Raw genomic sequence first — 19,957 nt, 5'->3', positions numbered from 1 at the left:
AGACCAGAGTGCCTACTTTAGCCGACAATTGTATACCTATAACTTAACAGTATGTCAAGGACCATCTCGTGAGGCTCAAAACTGTTCAAACACATTTATTTACACGTGGTTAGAAACCGAGGCAAAGAAAGGATCTAATCAGATTGCTTCGGTGGTATTTCATCGGCTAATGAATACCAATTTTGAAGATACTGTTAGTCATGTTAAATTATTTTGCGACGGTTGTGGGGGGCAAAATAAAAACTCAATTGTTTTGGGAATGTTGGCATATTGGCTAAAAACAAAAGCTCCACGTCAAATCAAGAAACTTACGCTGATATTCCCTGTAGTGGGGCATTCATTTATGCCCCCCGACCGTGTATTTGGAAATATTGAAAGAGAAATACGTCCTTTAGAAGTTATCGTGGAACCTAAAAGATATTTTGATATTTTTAAAAAGTATGGAACAGTTCTGAGACTAGGCAGCGACTTTCATTTTCATGATTGGAAATCAAGCGTAAAGAACGTACTTAAGTTACCTGGATCTTGGCACTTTCAATTTAATGCCTCTAAAAGATTATTTTTAAGAAAAGATAGAAGTAATAGAATTGCCATTAAAGGGGAACCTAATTATATATCTGAGGTAATAAATTATGGCAACGTTTGTAAAAGAGGCAAATCATTCGAAAATATTGTGCCCGTTATGATGAATGTTGGAGTTCCAGTAAAAGCAGTCAAGTTGAATGATGTGCGAAATCTTCTGAAAAAACATTTCGGTGAAGATTGGGCTTCTTACGATTATTTACAATATTACAGGTTTCTTCAAGAAGAACGAAATGAGACTGTTGTAGATGAGACTGATAATGAAAAAACTATAATACATGAAGAAATAGATTTTAGAGTATAATAATAGATAAAAATCCTAATTTATTAAGAGTATAGTAAAACAGAAGCTTATATTTGATACTTTCAAAACTGCCTATGTTGATTGCATACAACTGCAAAACTATCTATGTTAAAAATTCTTTTGCAAAACTAGCTATGTTTGATTTTGAAATGCAAATTAAATGATTATTATGAAACTGTGATTTTATTTGCTAATACCATTTACTTCGATATGCTACTAAGTTTATTTAATACACAAAAAATTGCATCTAAATATCGTAATTTTAAGACTAAACGTTTTAATTAGTTTTCTCAATTAATTGCGGCATTGACTTAGCGGGGTTTGCAAGTGGACTACTCAATTCAGTTGGCAGCGAAGCTGGTACCAGCAAAACTCTTAAGTCTGTTGATTTAAGAGTAGCTGTAGCAGAAACGTTATGCAAATATAAAGCAATCATCCGTACCGAAGGTTCATACAAGAGAAAAAGAAGAAAGGTCACTTAAGGAAGCTTAACATGTTCCTCAAAGGTTAGACCAATACGGTCACTAGCCTGCTAGCCTGCTTGGGTAAATACACAAATGAGGTCCAAATTTCAAGTCTGCACAGGGTATACTCAAACAGTTTGCGAAAAATGTGGGGTTGATTTGTGTTACAATAAGCAAAATAACTGTTTTCAAAATTTTCATATTTCTTAACTTTCTTTGGTATTTTTCAGTATTATTGATTTAGTTATACCCTTTTTGCCATCAAGTATTTGTGAAAATAACGAAAATAATGATCTTGCGCCATAAAGGGTTAACAAATTTAATGATGGTCAGAAATTAAACTCAATCATTTTGCAAACAACTCAAAATCATCATGAAAATTACAAGTTAGCATTGTGCTGTGTGGCTACGGCACTAAAGAATTTAGCCACCCCCTCTCTTCCCGTGGGTGTCGTAAGAGGCGACTAAGGGATAACAACGTTCCACAACCACCTTGGAACTTAAGAAGCCGACCGATGGCGGGATAACCATCCAACTGCTGGCTTTGAAATACACAGGCCGAAGACGGGCAGCAGCGTCTTCGGTGCGACAAAGCCAGTACTGCGGTCACCAACCCGCCTGCCCAGCGTGGTGACTATGGGCAAAACACATGAGTTCACATTATTTTTGGCGTCAACTTGTGGAGGCCTATGTCCAGCAGTGGACTGTATAGGCTGTAATGATTTTGCTCTAATCAAACAAGTTACCAGTTTGAAGTGTTTGATCCAAAAGAGATTGAACAACCTATATTCTTGTGCCTTTGTTGTTAATGTTTGATCAGTAGACTGTTTGAGAAGGAGGTTCGCTTCCGGATTCTTGATTTGAATTTGGTATGAAATGCTAAAACAAATCTCTGACCAGTCCCATACCATTGAAGATAGTCATCTCAGACATCTTTCCAGACCTTGCGGGGGCAAGCTCTATTGAACAACCATTCGGAAACACTGTGAAAAAAAGGTTATATTATAATAATCTCTTATAAATAAATAAATAAACTCTTAAGAATCTGTCTCACTTAATAAAATAAATAATTAATCATTTCTTACTGATACTGTCTAATATGACGGACCCTGAATCGACCACTTGACAGAATATTAATAATTTATGGGTGACAAACATGGCAGAGAATGTGTTAGTATGTTTAGTTATAGATTTATAATTATAATAATAATAATAATAATAATAACTCTTTATTCTACACCAACATACATACATATAATCACACCTCTTTCCCGTAGGGGTAGGCAGTGACCACTTTACACTTGCTAAGGTAAAATTGTTTAGACTGTTTTAAAGAAATTATAATACTATTAATATTGTACGTAATTTCGATCTCTCACTTAATTTTGTTAATTTCAGAAAAGAAAATTATGCTAACAAAAAAAAATTTATCTGACACCACAAAAAAAACTGTTATGCAAGTGTTTTAATCATGTTTTAACTATTCTATATCTTATATTGTTCTGAAGAGTGTAATTTATTAAAATATTATCTCTGTACTTACTTTAAGATTAAATAAATATTTTTTTTAATTATAAGTAAAATATAAAGATTTACGTGAAACTTTCTAATAACTGACTTATAAGCAAGTGTTGTATTAATAATATTGGCTAAGATTTAGATTAGGTAAAATCGAATTTCGGGACCGTGGGGGGATGGGGGGTGGGTGGGTGGGGAACACTACCCCTGGTACCACTATCCCACCTCGGAACCCCATGGTTATGGAGATATCGATGGTTAAAGTTTTGAGGTTAGAAGAAGAATTTAAAGCTATTATTATACCTTTGAGCTCCGCGTCTGACTTCACCTTAGCTCCAACGCTGCGGGCAGTGCAATTCATGCGCCGTTTTGCAACTTTATAAGTTATTTTCGAACAGAAGTACGTAAAAATAATCTCGATTTCAAGATCAACAAACGATACAACTTGCGGTAACTATGCTTCGATCCGTAGCTTTAAGATGTTATATTCACATTTCGCACTTGATATTAGCATTTTAAACGTTAAGTTATTGTTTTTACACGATTTTTTTTAACAACTGAGAAATAGATGTTTTAATAAAAAATGACAGGCCACTTATCGTTTCGTTCTAAAACAATATACATTGTTTTTGTTTAAATAACTGTAAAGGCAAAAGTCTTACACCATACAGCCTTGTTTCATATTATATTTTTTAATTAAATATATTTTATTTTTAATTATTTACTGTTATAAACGAAAAATACTCAATATTTTAGTTCATTTTATATGACAATAAATAAATATAAAAATATGTTGAATATAGGTGTGTGGTGGTGTGTGTGTGGTAAAATTTTTTTTTATTATTTAAATACATACTTTTACTCTTTAAGTTATCATTCTTTTGAAATATACAATCTCAACAAACAATTGTGTAAAATATTCTATAGAACTAAAATAAATTTATAAATACCTATGTAGTTAATTTTCAAAATTTATGGTCTATAATTTTAAATTATAGTATCAAAATTAATTTATATTTAGTAACATTGCGTGCTAGAATATAGGTTTAGAAATTCGAAAAATACCCAAAACCGAATCGGAGCATCCCACTGTCCACGTGGTCTTGGTCTGTCCTACCCCTAGAGTGTTTTTTTTTGTGTCGCGGAGGCGCGGAGGGAGGGCAGCCCTCGCCCGCCGTGCGAAAGCGCGCGAACGAATGCGTAGAGGAGCGGCTGAGGCTGGTCGCCGAAGGCGACCAGCCTCCGCTGCGGAACGGAGCATGAGTGAGCGTGCTTTCGCACGCAAGGGCGGAAGGGCTGCACTTCCCGCAGCGCCGGAGCCAAGCGTTCCTCTAACTTTAAAGGTGGTAGATTATTTTTTTTTGTAACAAAACTGTCTATAAACGATATAATTTTTAAATTAGATAGGTTAGGGTTATTTTTTTTTTTTTTTAGTAACAAAATTGTCGATAAACGGTGTAACTTTTAAATTAGATAGGTTAGGGTTATTTTTTTTTTTTTTGTAACAAAACTATGTTTATAAACGATATAATTTTTAAATTAGATAGGTTAGGGTTATTTTTTTTTTTTTTTTTGTAACAAAATTGTCGATAAACGGTGTAACTTTTAAATTAGATAGGTTAGGGTTATTTTTTTTTTTTTTTTGTAACAAAACTATGTTTATAAACGATATAATTTTTAAATTAGATAGGTTAGGGTTATTTTTTTTTTTTTTTTGTAACAAAACTATGTTTATAAACGATATAATTTTTAAATTAGATAGGTTAGGGTTTTTTTTTTTGTAACAAAACTATGTCTACAAACGGTGTAATTTTTAAATTAGATAGGTATGGGTTTCTTTCGGTCTTTTTCTGAAGTCAGATTATTGTAAAAAAAAAATTATTCATGTCATGTTTTTTACTTCATTATATTTTATTTATTTAATTAAAAAATATAATATGAAACAAGGCTGTATGATGTAAGACTTTTGCCTTTACAGTTATTTAAACAAAAACAATGTATATTGTTTTAGAACGAAACGATAAGTGGCCTGTCATTTTTTATTAAAACATCTATTTCTCAGTTGTTAAAAAAAATCGTGTAAAAACAATAACTTAACGTTTAAAATGCTAATATCAAGTGCGAAATGTGAATATAACATCTTAAAGCTACGGATCGAAGCATAGTTACCGTAAGTTGTATCGTTTGTTGATCAATCAACCTCAAAACTTTAACCATGGATATCTCTATAACTATGGGGTTTTGAAGTGTGAAAACCGTGTGAAACCGTGTGAAAACGTTAAATTAACGTGTGGAATGTTATAATTAAGTGCGAAATGTGAAAATAAGATGTGAAAACTATAGAATGGAGCATGAGTATCGAAGTTGTATTGTTTGTTGATTTTGGAGTCGAAATCGTTTTTATTTTTAAAATAGCTTATAAAATGTGAAAATAATGTGTGAAATGTGAAAATAATGTGTGAACTGTGAAAAAACGCGTGTGAAATGTGAAAATAACGTGTGAAAGGTACGAAATTCTTCTTCTAACCTCAAAACTTTAACCATCGATATCTCCATAACTATGGGGTTCCGAGGTGTGATAGTGGTACCAGGGGTAGTGTTCCCCCCCCCCCCCCCCCCCCCTTCCCCCCACGATCCCGAAATTCGATTTTACCTAATCTAAAGCTTTACCATAATATTTAACAATTATATTATATTGTTCTGAAGAGGAAAGTTTAATTTCATTGATAAGTATTATTGTAATATGTTTTGTAGGTATTGTTTGATCTCTTAATTTTGTTAAGTTTATAAATATTTTTTTATGGTAAAAAGAAAAGATTTAACAAAAGCTTTTAAAAGACATTGTGTAATAAATAATTCTGATAGTAAGCATATTATGCTTGTGTTCTAATATTGCTTGAATACAATAATTTGTATTAAATTTTGATGTTTAATTGTCGATTATTCCATATTTATTTCTGCAATGACATTGTCATAATTATATACTTAAGTTTTTTTTTTCAACAAAATGTCATAAGTGTAGGTCGTGCTTCTTTTATTCAGTATTTAATGTATGTTTTTTCAAATTAGTATAATAAATAAATATGGATAAACTTACCTTATTAACTAACCTGGACAAGTATGTAAAACATAATTCGATAATATGAAGAACTTCCCTAAATTTTTAGTCCCAAACTTTCAAATACTCATACTGTAAAGTTACAAAAATGTAATTATGACACTGTCGTTCTGGATGAGCGATATATCGTAGACACTAGACAGAGTTTGCTCCGTCAACGATATATATAGGTTATACCTATAAATGCTTAGAAAAGGAAGCGTACAAAGAAAGCGGATGAAATGTCACAAAATTCGAAAGAATCATTTTAGTTTTAACCATGGAGTATCAGAGCTCTATGCTCTATGTCTATGGTTTTAAGAGTTTTAACCATGGAGCATAGAGAAGAGGAGAACGATCGCTATAGAAAATAGTGTCCCGAAAATATACCTACCCCACCCCAGCCCGCAAAATAATGATATTTGTAATAAAAAAAATACTAATTGATAGATTTTGAATTGCTCAATTCAACTACGTTGTCCTTTTAAATTGCTCACCTCAAATTATATAATTAAAAATCAAAATTACAAAAAAAAAACAAATATTTTCAAACTCCTATATCTTTCGATGTGTATAATATTTTAAATTGCTCAAAGTGTTAAAAAACTGCTCAAGTTGCATTTATAATTGCTCAAGTATAGTTTGGAACAGATCCACTTCCGTTAATTTTTAAATAAATATAAATAGTTTGCACAAATAAAATATTGATATTTGTAAAAAAAATATACTAATCGATACATTTTCAATAGCTCAATTCGACTACGTTGTCCTTTTAAATTGCTGACCTCAAATTATTTAATTATAAATTAAAAAAGTCGTTGAAAAATATTCTTTTATCAATATTTTCAAACTCCTGTATCTTTTGATGTATACAATATTTTAAATTGCTCAACGTGTCAAAACCCTGCTGAAGTTGCATTTATAATTGCTCAAGTACAGATTTGAACAGCTCCACTTTCCTTAATTTTTAAATAAATATATAAAGTTGGAACAAATTTAACGTTTATATCGATAAAGTGAGCGCTGCAGATGCGCATAGACAATGATGGGAAGCCAAAAAAATTGCGGATATTCGTAATAAAAAGATGCTAATCGTTCGATTTTCAATAGCTCAATTCAACTACGTTGGCCTTTTAAATTGCTCACTTCAAATTATTTAATTAAAAATCAAAAAAGTCGTTGAAAAAAATTCATTTATCAATATTTTCAAACTCCTATATCTTTTGATGTATACAATATTTTAAATTGCTCAAAGTGTTAAAGAACTGCTCAAGTTGCATTTATTATTGCTCAAGTACAGTTTGGAACAGCCCCACTTTACTTAATTTTTAAATAAATATAAATAGTTTGAACAAATTTAACGTTTATATCATAAGACAGGTGTACGCTGCGCGTACGCATAGACAATGATGCGAAGCAAAAAAATTGCGGATATTCGTAATAAAAAAGATACTAATCGATAGATTTTCAATAGCTCAATTCAACTACGTTGGCCTTTTAAATTGCTCACCTTAAACTATTTAATAGAAGCAACCGGCAATTGAGGATAACAGTGGAAAGTAATGTTACTTTAACAATGTATGTGAATCCTGATAACTAATAAAAGTAGGTAATTATTTTAATTATACGAGGAAAGTATGAAATCTGCCTGCCAAAAAAGTGGGGCTGTTCCAAACTGAACTTGAGTAATTATAAATGCAACTTGAGCAGTTCTTTAACACTTTGAGCAATTTAAAATATTGTATACATCAAAAGATATAGGAGTTTGAAAATATTGATAAATGAATTTTTTTCAACGACTTTTTTGATTTTTAATTAAATAATTTGAAGTGAGCAATTTAAAAGGCCAACGTAGTTGAACTGAGCTATTGAAAATCGAACGATTAGCATCTTTTAATTACGAATATCCGCAATTTTTTTGGCTTCCCATCATTGTCTATGCGCATCTGCAGCGCTCACTTTATCGATATAAACGTAAAATTTGTTCCAACTTTATATATTTATTTAAAAATTAAGGAAAGTGGAGCTGTTCAAATCTGTACTTGAGCAATTATAAATGCACCTTCAGCAGGGTTTTAACACGTTGAGCAATTTAAAATATTGTATACATCAAAAGATATAGGAGTTTGAAAATATTGATAAATGAATTTTTTTCAACGACTTCTTTGTTTTTAATTAAATAATTTGAGGTGAGCAATTTAAAAGGACAACGTAGTTGAATTTAGCTATTGAAAATCTATCGATTAGTATCTTTTTTATTACGAATATCCGCAATTTTTTGGCTTCCCATCATTGTCTATGCGCACGCGCAGCGTATATACACCTGTCTTATGATATAAACGATAAATTTGTTCAAACTATTTATATTTATTTAAAAATTAAGGAAAGCGGAGTTGTTCAAAACTGTATTTGAGCAATTATAAATGCAACTTCAGCAGGGTTTTAACACGTTGAGCAATTTAAAATATTGTATACATCAAAAGATATAGGAGTTTGAAAATATTGATAAATGAATTTTTTCAACGACTTTTTTGATTTATAATTAAATAATTTGAGGTGAGCAATTTAAAAGGATAACGTAGTTGAATTGAGCTATTGAAAATGTATCGATTAGTATTATTTTTTTTTTACAAATATCATTAATTTATTTGTTCAAACAATTTATATACATTTAAAAATTAAGGAAAGTGGAGCTGTTCAAATCTGTACTTGAGCAATTATAAATGCAACTTCAGCAGGGTTTTAACACGTTGAGCAATTTAAAATATTGTATACATCAAAAGATATAGGAGTTTGAAAATATTGATAAATGAATTTTTTTCAACGACTTTTTTGATTTTTAATTAAATAATTTGAAGTGAGCAATTTAAAAGGCCAACGTAGTTGAATTTTTTTTTATTACAAATATCATTATTTTGCGGGCTGGGGTGGGGTAGGTCGAAAATATCGACGAAATAGCGTAGCGCTGCGATCGCTAAGTTGCCTCAATAAAAGCGCGGGCTGTTGTGCGCTAATTTGAACTGATCTATCAAGTCTATCAACGTTTAGTTCGATCATTTTATTAGACATTCGAAGGTGCATAAATTCCTAACAAGCTGAAAAACTGTTTCTGAGCTACAACAATTCAAAAAGTTGTTATCGTAATAATATACACACGTTTCTACGCTTTTACAGATGTTGTTTGGAATTTACACTAGCGTATAAATTAAGAGACTGGGTTTCATTTTACCTGATATTCTTTTAGTTTTAACTTATGTATATTTTAAGTATAAGTTACAATGACCTATAGAAAAAAAATTCAACGTATATAACAACTCCAGAGATGTGTATATACGTGGCGAACTCATGCGAAAATTTCGCATAAATTGAAAAGAAAAACCAAAATAGTGATTAAACTTCGATAATTCGCAAAAAAGGACGTGCCTTTCGGATCAGATAGTACTAAATAATAATTATAGAGAAGACTGTCTTATTTATAAGTCTGTGAGGTGTTTGCATATTTTTAACCATGGGCATTAATTTAATTCACAATAAAGATTCATTCAGAAGTAGACGATATTGGATTAAGTTACGTACTATTAATCTATTTCAACGCAATAAAGCTGCGATAGGAAGCTTAGTATAAAACTTCACAGTTAATATAACACTTACTTATACATTTTTTATAACCTTTATTTTTTGTTCACATTTATTGTAAATGTACTTTAACTAAAATATTTACGATGTTTACCTATTAATAAGATTCGAATATGAAATTACCTATAATATAATTTAAAAAGGTTCTGAATAGAAAAATATTTGCCAGATAGTGAAGTGTGAAGCGGAATGAAAACATATCAAAAACTTATCCGTTTCATATCGTTATAGATTCAATAACTTACAGATACTGAGACTTTATCAGTAAGATGTAAAATTGTTTTTATAAGATCAATATTTTAACATCCCACGGCTGGGATTAGGTCTATATTTTGTTTTTCTTTTTTGTTCTGTGATACTAAATAAGTTAAAACTATAGCATTTGTTAGTGGTATTCTTCCTGTATGCTTCAGCCTGTAATGCTCTAATATCCCACTGCTAGGCATAAGCCTCTTTCCCCCGTGTAGAAGTCAGAGCTTAATCCACCACGCTGCTCCAATGTTGGTTGGCAGATTTATTCCGTATCAATCGCTATTAGATGTACATGATAACAACAGGAACCGACGGCATAACATGCTCTTCGAGGCACGGTGGGGAGACTCAAAAGGACTGCACAAACAGACCACAGCAAACATCTGTATGGCCAATACAAATGTTTGTTATGTGCGGGGATCGAACCCGCAACCACCATAACCAGTGCTATGACCGTTGCGCCAACGCCTTGTCCTGTATAGTATTCTATAGCTTTTTTTTTGTATAAAAATACATTATTGTCTCTCATTAATTATGAACAATATTATGCATATTTTGATATGGTTTTATTAATTTTTTTTTTTCAATAAAAATCATAAAAACACCACAATTACTGTTTTTAATGATGCTTACAATATGTTTCTTCACATAATTTATAATTATAAATACAACTTCTCTCAAAGTAAATTAAGAATCAATAAATAGTACTAAAATTATCGGAAATGTATTAGCCATATTATTAGACTATCTGTTAATTATTTAATTAACAAGGAGACAATATAAACGTGGCCTTTGCATTGTGACTACTATACAGGTTTACTGGCGAAGTGGTGAATTAGTATCAATATTGAGTGATAGTTAGTAGAAATGAAAGATCAAAATTTGCTATATTTAACGACATAGTAGTAAAATAAATAAAAAACAATTAAAATATCATATTTTTTTTATTTCATAAAATTGCTTTATAAATGTATTTACATTATTTACAAGTTCATTTGCATACAGTTAGATAATTACAAAAAAAATCTGCTACCTAAAAAACATATCTATTGACTTACAAGATGATTTGGAATTTTTCAAAGGTAATGTAGATAGATACTTTCTTTCTTTTCACACTACTACTAAAAGATGTACTTGATGCTTGTTTTTACTTCAGGTGTCACAGTTCTAGATGGAGCCTCGATTTAGGTGAATCTTTAAGTTTATTTTCAATTTTCACCTAATGTATAATAGTATGAGATTTTTATTTATATTAAAAGAAATGAAAGAAAATATATGGTACCTATAGTGTATGTCAGTTCCTTTACATAAAATAGTGGCTTGCAGAGTTTCCATATACATTTTTATATCTTCTATAGATGATGTAGTATCAATAACAATTTCTGGTTGTTGAGAGAAAGAAACCTGTTGTATCAGAAATGATTATGTGAGCAAAACTTAATAAATTTTATAAAATGCTCTGTATGCATTATGAATAGATAAAATTATTTAAAAAAGCATGAGAAAATTATTTACCTTCACTGAAAGATTATTGGAAATAGTAAAATTCATATCTTATATAATATCAACTCTTCATCACAAGCAAAATAACACCATCCTTGGATCAGTATTGAGTGAAAAGGAGACGGAGACATGTTCGAGATAATGACCTAATGTTGAAATATATGTACAAAAAAAATATTAAAATCTCGCAAATCTATAACAATATGATAAACATAATAATATCTAATTCTTTTACATTATTAGCTGTTACAATCTGATGAATGGTGATTCCATATGATGGGGTCCTGCTGGTTGAGAATCTTCTTTTAAATTGTTACCTTGAACGATTTTTAACAAGGGTATTAATGTCATTTTGCACTGTTGGAACTTGCTGTAACAAAAAAAAAAACAACTTTAAAGTAAAGTAAACGGATTTGATATTTCTTATATTTCAATATCATCTAAAAATAATAAATTTTGGCATTCAAACCTCTTCAGAAATGTCCTTTTCCAAATCCTGACGGTTTATTGGAATGACATTGTCATTCAAAAGAGTCCACCTTTTGCGAGGGATGATAATTTCAGCTCCATTAATAATCAATCGATCAATTTTCTTAATATCTTCTTCGCGAAAGTGCTTCTCACACACAAACTGATTTGGAGTCAATTGTTGTGATAAAGCTTTTACCCATTTTCCCTCAATACGTTATTCTGAAAGTGAATGAATAAATTTTGAGAATGTAATGACTTGCAAATCTTGTAATTAACCTTAATTTCAACAATTTCTTAAAAGTTAAATAAAGATTAATTTATTTAAAAAAACCATGATTAACTAAGCAAATAATAATTTTACATATTCAGTATTCCAATGTACAGCTATGAATCAATAACGTATGAAGATATTATTACCTTTGGTAGTTTGGTACTTTGAATAAAGATGATTGACGCAAATTGTTTTTCAGTAATTCATTCTATTTTAGCGATCAGATGCTAAATCTCTTTTACATCTACGCACAATACAATGTTTCACCATTTTTTAATGTTTCTTTTGGTCAAAAATTAAAAAAATACGGAGCACGATTATTTTCTCACAAATGCCGCAAAGAAAATTTGTAAACATTGTTTACAAAATACATTATTCAACTAACTTCATTTACTTGTACTCATAAGCACATGACATAAACAGCTAACTTCACAGAGGCAACTTACCGTCAGCAGCGCAGACTGGTGGCTGAAAATGAACTACAATTATGTACAAGTTTTTAGGGACAGGCGGGCTATGCTTTAGTACGTAGCGATCGGTCTCCTTTTCTCTATGCTCCATGGTTTTAACCCTGGATATAAGTATATAACTCATCCTAGGTTTTAACCATAACCATGTTTAACTTTAATTTTTTTTTTAATTTATTAAGAGCTGGATTCGAGTCTTTCGCTCTAAACTGTACACATTTTTAAATACTATATATATTAAGACAATAATATTATATAATTATAAACAAAATCTTCTACACTTCACATTTTTTCTTTATTATATCTTCTCTATTGACGAACATATAAACTTGAATAATGGTTTAAAAAATCCTGGATTGGCTAATATTTCTTCTGGACGGCGGGGAGAATTCATTTTATTTTCTGAGCAAATGTTATTTATATCCGAAGCCAGGATTAATCTATGTAACTTCAATGACTCACATTTAAAAATAATGTGGTTTATGTCAGCGTACGACTCACTGCATTTAACACTTAGGGTCTTAAATAATTTTTAATTTGAAAAGATGAGATGGAATTAAACAATTTCCAAATCTCATTCTATTAATATGGAGACAAATTTTCTTGATTCACAGATGATGATATTATACCAGGGCTTAGTATTGAAGTCTTTTTGAATTTTAGCGTACCATTGTCCTTTATTCTGCTTTGTTATAGTCCAATAATCTCTCCAAAGTCTATTAATCCCGTCTTTGAGGATTGGAAAGTAATCGGAGAAAGGTGTTTTAACAACATCTCTGTGGTCCTCATCATATCCACTTTTTGCAGCTTGATTAGCTATTTCATTACCTGATATTCCTCTGTAGTAAGGTAGGCTAGCTCAACGTAAACATTTCTCGTATTTAAATTGTACAGTAAATTTCTAATCTTAAATACTAAACAATTTGTTTTAAAGGTTAATTTACAACTGTCTATAGCTAATAAAGCGCTTTTGCTATCCATAATAATAATAACATTTCTAATATGTGTTACTGGAATTTATATATAGTAATGCCATTTAAATTTCGTAACATTCCGCAGTAAAAATTGAACAATTGTTGTTTAGCAAAATACATTTTGTACAGCCTAAATTACTATCGAAATATGCTGCTTTAACTTCTTGGGTGCTTTTGGATCCATCCGTATAAATTTTATAAGAATCTTTTTTATGATCTAACAATCTAAGAAATTCTGATTTAGTATTGATATCGAGAATATTTGTAATTTTTTTTTCCAAAATACTTTCAAATTGATATCCATAAATAGGCCATAGAGAGCTAGAATAGACAAACTTTGAAATATTTATCGTTAAATGTAAAATAAGTCACATTTGCAGCATTTATTGATTGTGCGCTTCCTAACAGGTAAAGAAGAGTTTATTGCCAGCATTTTTAGAAAAAACTTCTGGGCTAATATCAAGCGTCTTAATATTAGAAGAGGAATACCTGTTTCAATTTCCGCTGAGTTAATTTGTGTAGATTTCATAGCTCCAGTAATTATTCTTAATGTCCTATTTTAAATAATATCTAGTTTCTTTAGCAGAGATGGTCTAGCATTTATATAAGCTGTATACAACTATTGTCAAAGTGGCTTCTTACTATGCTTTTATATAAAATACTTCTTGAATCTGAATCTTTGCATCAGCACCCCAAAAAATTGCTGCTGCTAAATATCTTAATATATTAATTCTTTTATAAGCCCTTTCACGTATACAATTTACAATCAATATTAAACTTAATTTTATTATCTATAATTACGCCAAGGAATTTTTTTTTACAATAGGGATGTTATTTAAAGCTGTTGGGGGACTCCCACATGTATTGAAAAAAATTAGGTAGCTTTGTCATTAATTTTTATTCTTTTCGTAACCGTTCGTGCCATGAGCCAGTGATGTAAAAGTTACCGATTTATCGGTCGAACACCCGATTTAATTGGTGAGTAAATACCGATAAAATGATTTTAGGTTATAATTTCCCGATTTACCCCATTTTAGCACATAAAACTTATATTATACGAGTTTTGAGGTTATAACACTTTTTGTACCTAAATTTAACTGTACATAAATGATAATTCCTGGAGGCATTTTTATACTGGTCTCTTATTAAACAAGCCAATCTAAGCTGTATTTCATAGGTACTAAGGATTGTCTTTGGAATGTAGGGTCTTCGCACAGATATTAATTCCGAGTGAAACACGAAATTTCAATAAAAAATAGAATAGATTAAAGATGCTAAGAAATAGGGTTTTCAAATCAAATTAATGGACTCAGCTTTATTACAATGTTACTCACTATAAAGGAGAATAACCATAACTCGATCACGATTTAAAAATACCTATATTTTTGTAGATTTTAATTTTAAGTAATAAACATTGATTTATCTAATTTATGGTATTTTCTTTGTTCATCTTATTGTTTAATCGTTATAATCAAGAGAACAAATTTGCTTCGTCGTTGTAACACAACAGCGAAGAAATGTAATCGATTTTTAGTATTTTCTCGTTCTCTTTTGGTAGAATTTAGTAGTTTTTAACCTCCACTAGCAGTAGATTTGTTAAATAATTGTGTTTGCAGGCAAACGAAGAAAAACCGACTTCAATTATATTGACAAGTAATTCAACATAGATAGACGAAAAAATAGTCAAGTAAATACGCATTATCAGAGATTATTCCAAAAGTTGTAATCAGATCTCAATGAAATTTAAATGTGACCATATGATAAACATCGGCTTTCGATTAAATTAAAAATCATTAAAATCGGTATACCAAGTAAAAAGATATGAGGATTTTCGAGAGTTTCCCTCGATTTCTCTGGGATCCCATCATCAGATCCTGGTTTCCTTATCATGGTACGAAACTAGGAATATCTCCTTTCCAACAAAAAAAGAATTATCAAAATCGATTCATAAATGACGAAGTTATCCCCGAACACACATAAAAAATATATATACCTATATATATGTGGCTACCTACCACATCGAACTATTATTACTTAAGTAGTAATAGTAATTCAATGAGGCTACTACAAGATAACTTACCTGATACCGATACCTTTACCATTTAACCTTACCGATACCTTTACCTTAAAAATACCTTCACCGTTCATAACCTTAACTATTACCGTTACCAAGATACATTGACGTGTCCGTGAAACAGAAAGTACATAGCTCTGAAAAGAGCTGTTTCAATGTTCGTGAAACAAGATTGTTAGCTCTGAAAAGAACTGTTTGAAAGTAGCACAGCATACCATGCAAGCGGATGCACCAGCAATCACATGCACAGAAGTCTTCAAGCTAACTTGCACGTATTCATCATGAAGTATCCGAAACCTACGAACATCGAAGAGTTACGTCGTTTCCTCGGTATGTTAAATTTTTATCGCGACCACATACCTAACGCCGCATCTATTCAAGCGCCACTCAATGCATACCTACACAACGTTAAGAAGCGAGACAAGACTGTCATACGATGGACCGAAGAGTCAACACAAGCATTCGATCGACACCTTCTGATCAAGACTTTCATTCCGACACTACAATATATATATACGGTCGAATTGAGTAACCTCCTCCTTTTTTTGAAGTTGGTTAATGAAATCAGAGTGCCTAGTGCGAGTTTTGTTTAATCCGTTTCGCAATAACGGGCGTAAATTTTAATTTCATTTTGTATGGGAAATTCGGCATTTCAACCTAGTTCTCGCGTTTGCCGCTAGATGACTGTGTATCGATTGTATCGTATACTATTCTTTATCGCCTAGGCTGCAGTGCTTAAATTCCCATGCAAAATAATCTTCACGTATAAACGCGTTTCTCTCATGTTTCTGTGAATAAACTCGCCCTAGGCACTCTGGTCACACTGTACTGTAGGCAACTCATAACTGTCAGTCTGTCACCTACTTAAATACTCTTTGGTAGACTTGCGCAAAACAGTGCTTCAAAATGTAATGTAATATTACATTTCGTACTGAGTAATATGGCATCACACCATCACACCGAACATTACCCGAAATGTGTACTGTTCGGCGTGAGATATTTCTTATGAAATGCTATATATCACGTAATTGTCATCACACCAAACATTCCATGAGATTTTGTACTTATAGTTTGTTTAAGTGTACGGTGTTCGGTGTACTACGTAGCAGACCAAACATCACTTTAGCATAAAAATGGTAAATGAGAGGTGGAAACTGGCTAAAAATTCATAATATTTGTTTTGTTTTTTTTTTTGTTTGGTTTTCTAAAAGTTTGTTCTAAAATTAGCTTTGATTTGTAAAAACACACACAACTAAATTAACACATTAATAATAAACACATGGACAACTAAATTAATACTAGCCGTGATCCGCGATTTTACCCGTTTAGTTTCGGTCCCCATGTGATTATTGATCCTCTTCGGATGTCCCATCGATCACTATACCAAATTTCATCAAAATCAGAAATCGTAAAAGGTAGATAGAGTTACTTTCGTATCCCTACTAATATTATGAATGTGTGTTTGTTTGTTCGTCCTTCTTTCACGTCAAAACGGCTGAACCGAATTTGTCAAATTTTGGTATACAGATAAAACAGACCTTGGAGAGAGAGCCTTAGGCTACTTTTTATCCCGGAATCATCACAGGAACGGGAACTACGCGAGTGAAACCGCGGGACGCAGCTAGTTTATAATATAAGTTAGGAATAAACTTATGACCATGAATACTGGCGTATTTAAAAATCAACTTTATATACATACAATGATTACTTTTTTTATGTCAATACTTCATTTATAATTTTATTTTCACAAGTAACATAAATAAACAAAACATTTTAATAAATGCAAAAGCAGAAATTTGAACTCGAATTTTAGCGGCAGTCAAGTGCGTAACGCATTATTAAAAAGTATTACGTACAGTGTTGTGCTATAATATGCCTTAGCATTCTTAAATACGATTCATATTTCACTTAAAAAAATGACGGAAACTCGCCACGGCTCAGTAGCTCGCTCTCACTCATACTAACGAAAATAATGTAGAGCTAGAGAGTGAGGTTATGACTGGTTGCAAAAGTGCGCCGCGCATCACCGTGTCTCACTCAGTAAGTGAAGTTAGACAGAGCAAATAGATAAGAAATCCAACATTCCGACCGAACAGAGCATAGATTAAACACTTATATACTGGTATAGATACGCCACTCAGAAATTAAAATTGATGTATCACGACCTCCCCCACTAACAGATGGCGTGCACATACAATTTTATTTCTATAATAATACTACAGGTGGCGCTGTTTATTTATTTTTTACCAGATTGATTATTATTTAAATAATATACTGTATGTACTTTTCACACTTTTTCCACTTATTTATTAATACAAACAGTTCGTATTAATAAATTGGTGGAAATAGTGTGAAAAGTATTTCATATTTATCATTAACTTTTATCAAAAAGTAACAAGTATGTACATTAAGAATATTTTCTATTTTTTTTTGTGTTAAGTATTAAAAATTTGATTTCAAATTAATTCTATTTTACCTAATATTAACAGATAATCGAGGGTTTAAAAATAAAACACCAGTACCATATAGAATTTATAAAACTGTTGTTTATTTTCATCTTTTATTATAATAATCGGATGCTTGTTTTTTAACATGATCATTCCTATCAAAATTTCAAAATTTTCATTGGTTTAACTTCTCTGTATGAGGATATTCCCATTTGGGAAAGCGATGTAAGGGTCCTGAAAATTTTTAATATTCTTAAAATATTGCTTTATACATAAAAGTGATACTAAAGAGACATAATAATGAATTCTAAATGCAATGAAAGGAATAAAAAGAGTTAATTATTACTTCTATTTTATTAAGGGTGTGATTTAAACAGTTTGCAAAGTATTTGTATCATTGTTAGCAAAAAAATATTACTGATTAGCTAGTACAATTGGGCAACAACATATAGTCAGCAAATATTTCTAAATCCGTCTGCAATTTGTATTGTCTCTGAACAGTTATAGTATTTTTTTTTGTGGCTGAATATATGTAAAAGCAGCAATGAGTGACCCATGTGCTGGTAATATAAGCCTTTAAGATAATTATGCCTACTGAAATAGTATGCCAAAAAATACCTAACTGCAAAATTAAATTAGAAAAACAAAAATTCGAAAGAAAGGGATCCCTATTTAGTAATATTGGGATAGTGTCATATATATAGCTTTATTTTCCACCCGCTTTTAACGAACACTGCTGATTTTGAAAAAAAAAACGTAATCTATTTTTATTGCTAACCAAAATTTAAATATGAATGCCAATCAATCTTGCTCCGACAAATAATTATTTTGCAGTATGACTGTTTTTTTTTTGTAGATACATAATAAGACAAGCTGCTTGCTTATGTTTGAATTACTAACTATGTTTATTTTGTTTATTATTTTGTTTATTATGTTACTTATGTTTGAATAACTAACTATAAAGAAAAAAATTTTGCAGCCTCATTTTATTATTACTGAAAAAATCCTTGTATGCTTGCCAAATGATTTATAGGCTGTTTTTCTTGCTAACCAAATTTTAAAATGGCATACAAATTAATTACTTCTTTTATAATTTTTTTTTACTAAGTCGAATAGAGAAGAAAAGAGTAATCTTGGTATAATACTTAATGTCTAAATACTGCTTTGAAACGTTTCTTTAAATAATTTGAATACTCACCATCAATATCACATTTGAAATAACATTTTAATTCAGCTGATTTCGGCATTTTAAAATACTTAATCAAAATTGCAAAAATTGTAATCCGTGTAATAAAGAGCCAAGTTAACAGTCATGCAATCAGTCCGGGGTCCAAATAACAATCCAGGTGATGTCGTAACACGTAGAAGATCAAAAAGTCCGTAAACAAGCCAAAACGTAGGGAATAACACAATAAAATTAAAATCACAACGAACACTGAACAAACACAAATAAACGAGTGATTCAAAATTCAAATATGGCCGACTAATGCACGATGGGCCTCAATAATATTGCCACGGCAAAAAATATTGGAGATAAATTAAAATATACTTATATTTTATAATATATTTTTTTATACCTATGAATCGTACAAAACATGTTTGATTGATTATTTAAATTAATTATATTTGCAAAAATTCTAGACTCTACTGCCGCTACTGCCATCTATTTTTGGCACATTAATCTATCACCCCGAACTCACCCTCCTCCTCTAAAAGATGGCGTTAGTTTGTATGAATATTTTTGAATTACGATATTGTATGAGAGTTTCACACCCCTGGAACAGAGCGCGTAATGTCAAGTGTGATGTGTAATACTTCATTTCGTCGCGTAATGTGTGATGCCATATTTCATGTTCGAGTAATATCACGCGTAATGTATCAATTGCATTACTTACAC

At 31.0% G+C, this 19,957-nt stretch overlaps 3 long non-coding RNA genes across 3 annotated transcripts; all 3 read right to left on the bottom strand.

Moving 5' to 3' along the window:
- Positions 1-2,188: 2,188 nt before the first annotated feature.
- LOC123662876 lies at positions 2,189-6,296 on the bottom strand. Its single transcript, XR_006744558.1, has 2 exons — positions 5,966-6,296; positions 2,189-2,333 (listed from the first exon to the last, which is right to left on the bottom strand). It is a non-coding gene; the product is annotated as an uncharacterized LOC123662876 (long non-coding RNA).
- Positions 6,297-10,851: 4,555 nt separating this feature from the next.
- On the bottom strand, positions 10,852-11,467 carry LOC123662870. Its single transcript, XR_006744556.1, has 3 exons — positions 11,369-11,467; positions 11,136-11,257; positions 10,852-11,072 (listed from the first exon to the last, which is right to left on the bottom strand). It is a non-coding gene; the product is annotated as an uncharacterized LOC123662870 (long non-coding RNA).
- A 6,672-nt stretch (positions 11,468-18,139) lies between these two features.
- LOC123663021 lies at positions 18,140-19,648 on the bottom strand. Its single transcript, XR_006744603.1, has 2 exons — positions 19,259-19,648; positions 18,140-18,294 (listed from the first exon to the last, which is right to left on the bottom strand). It is a non-coding gene; the product is annotated as an uncharacterized LOC123663021 (long non-coding RNA).
- Between the last annotated feature and the right edge of the window lie 309 nt (positions 19,649-19,957).

This window comes from Melitaea cinxia, chromosome 19 (assembly GCF_905220565.1).
Source record: "Melitaea cinxia chromosome 19, ilMelCinx1.1, whole genome shotgun sequence".
Classification (NCBI taxonomy): domain Eukaryota; kingdom Metazoa; phylum Arthropoda; class Insecta; order Lepidoptera; family Nymphalidae; genus Melitaea; species Melitaea cinxia.
Note: the sequence above shows the minus strand (reverse complement) of the source record. Positions and strands in the feature narration are given on the sequence as shown.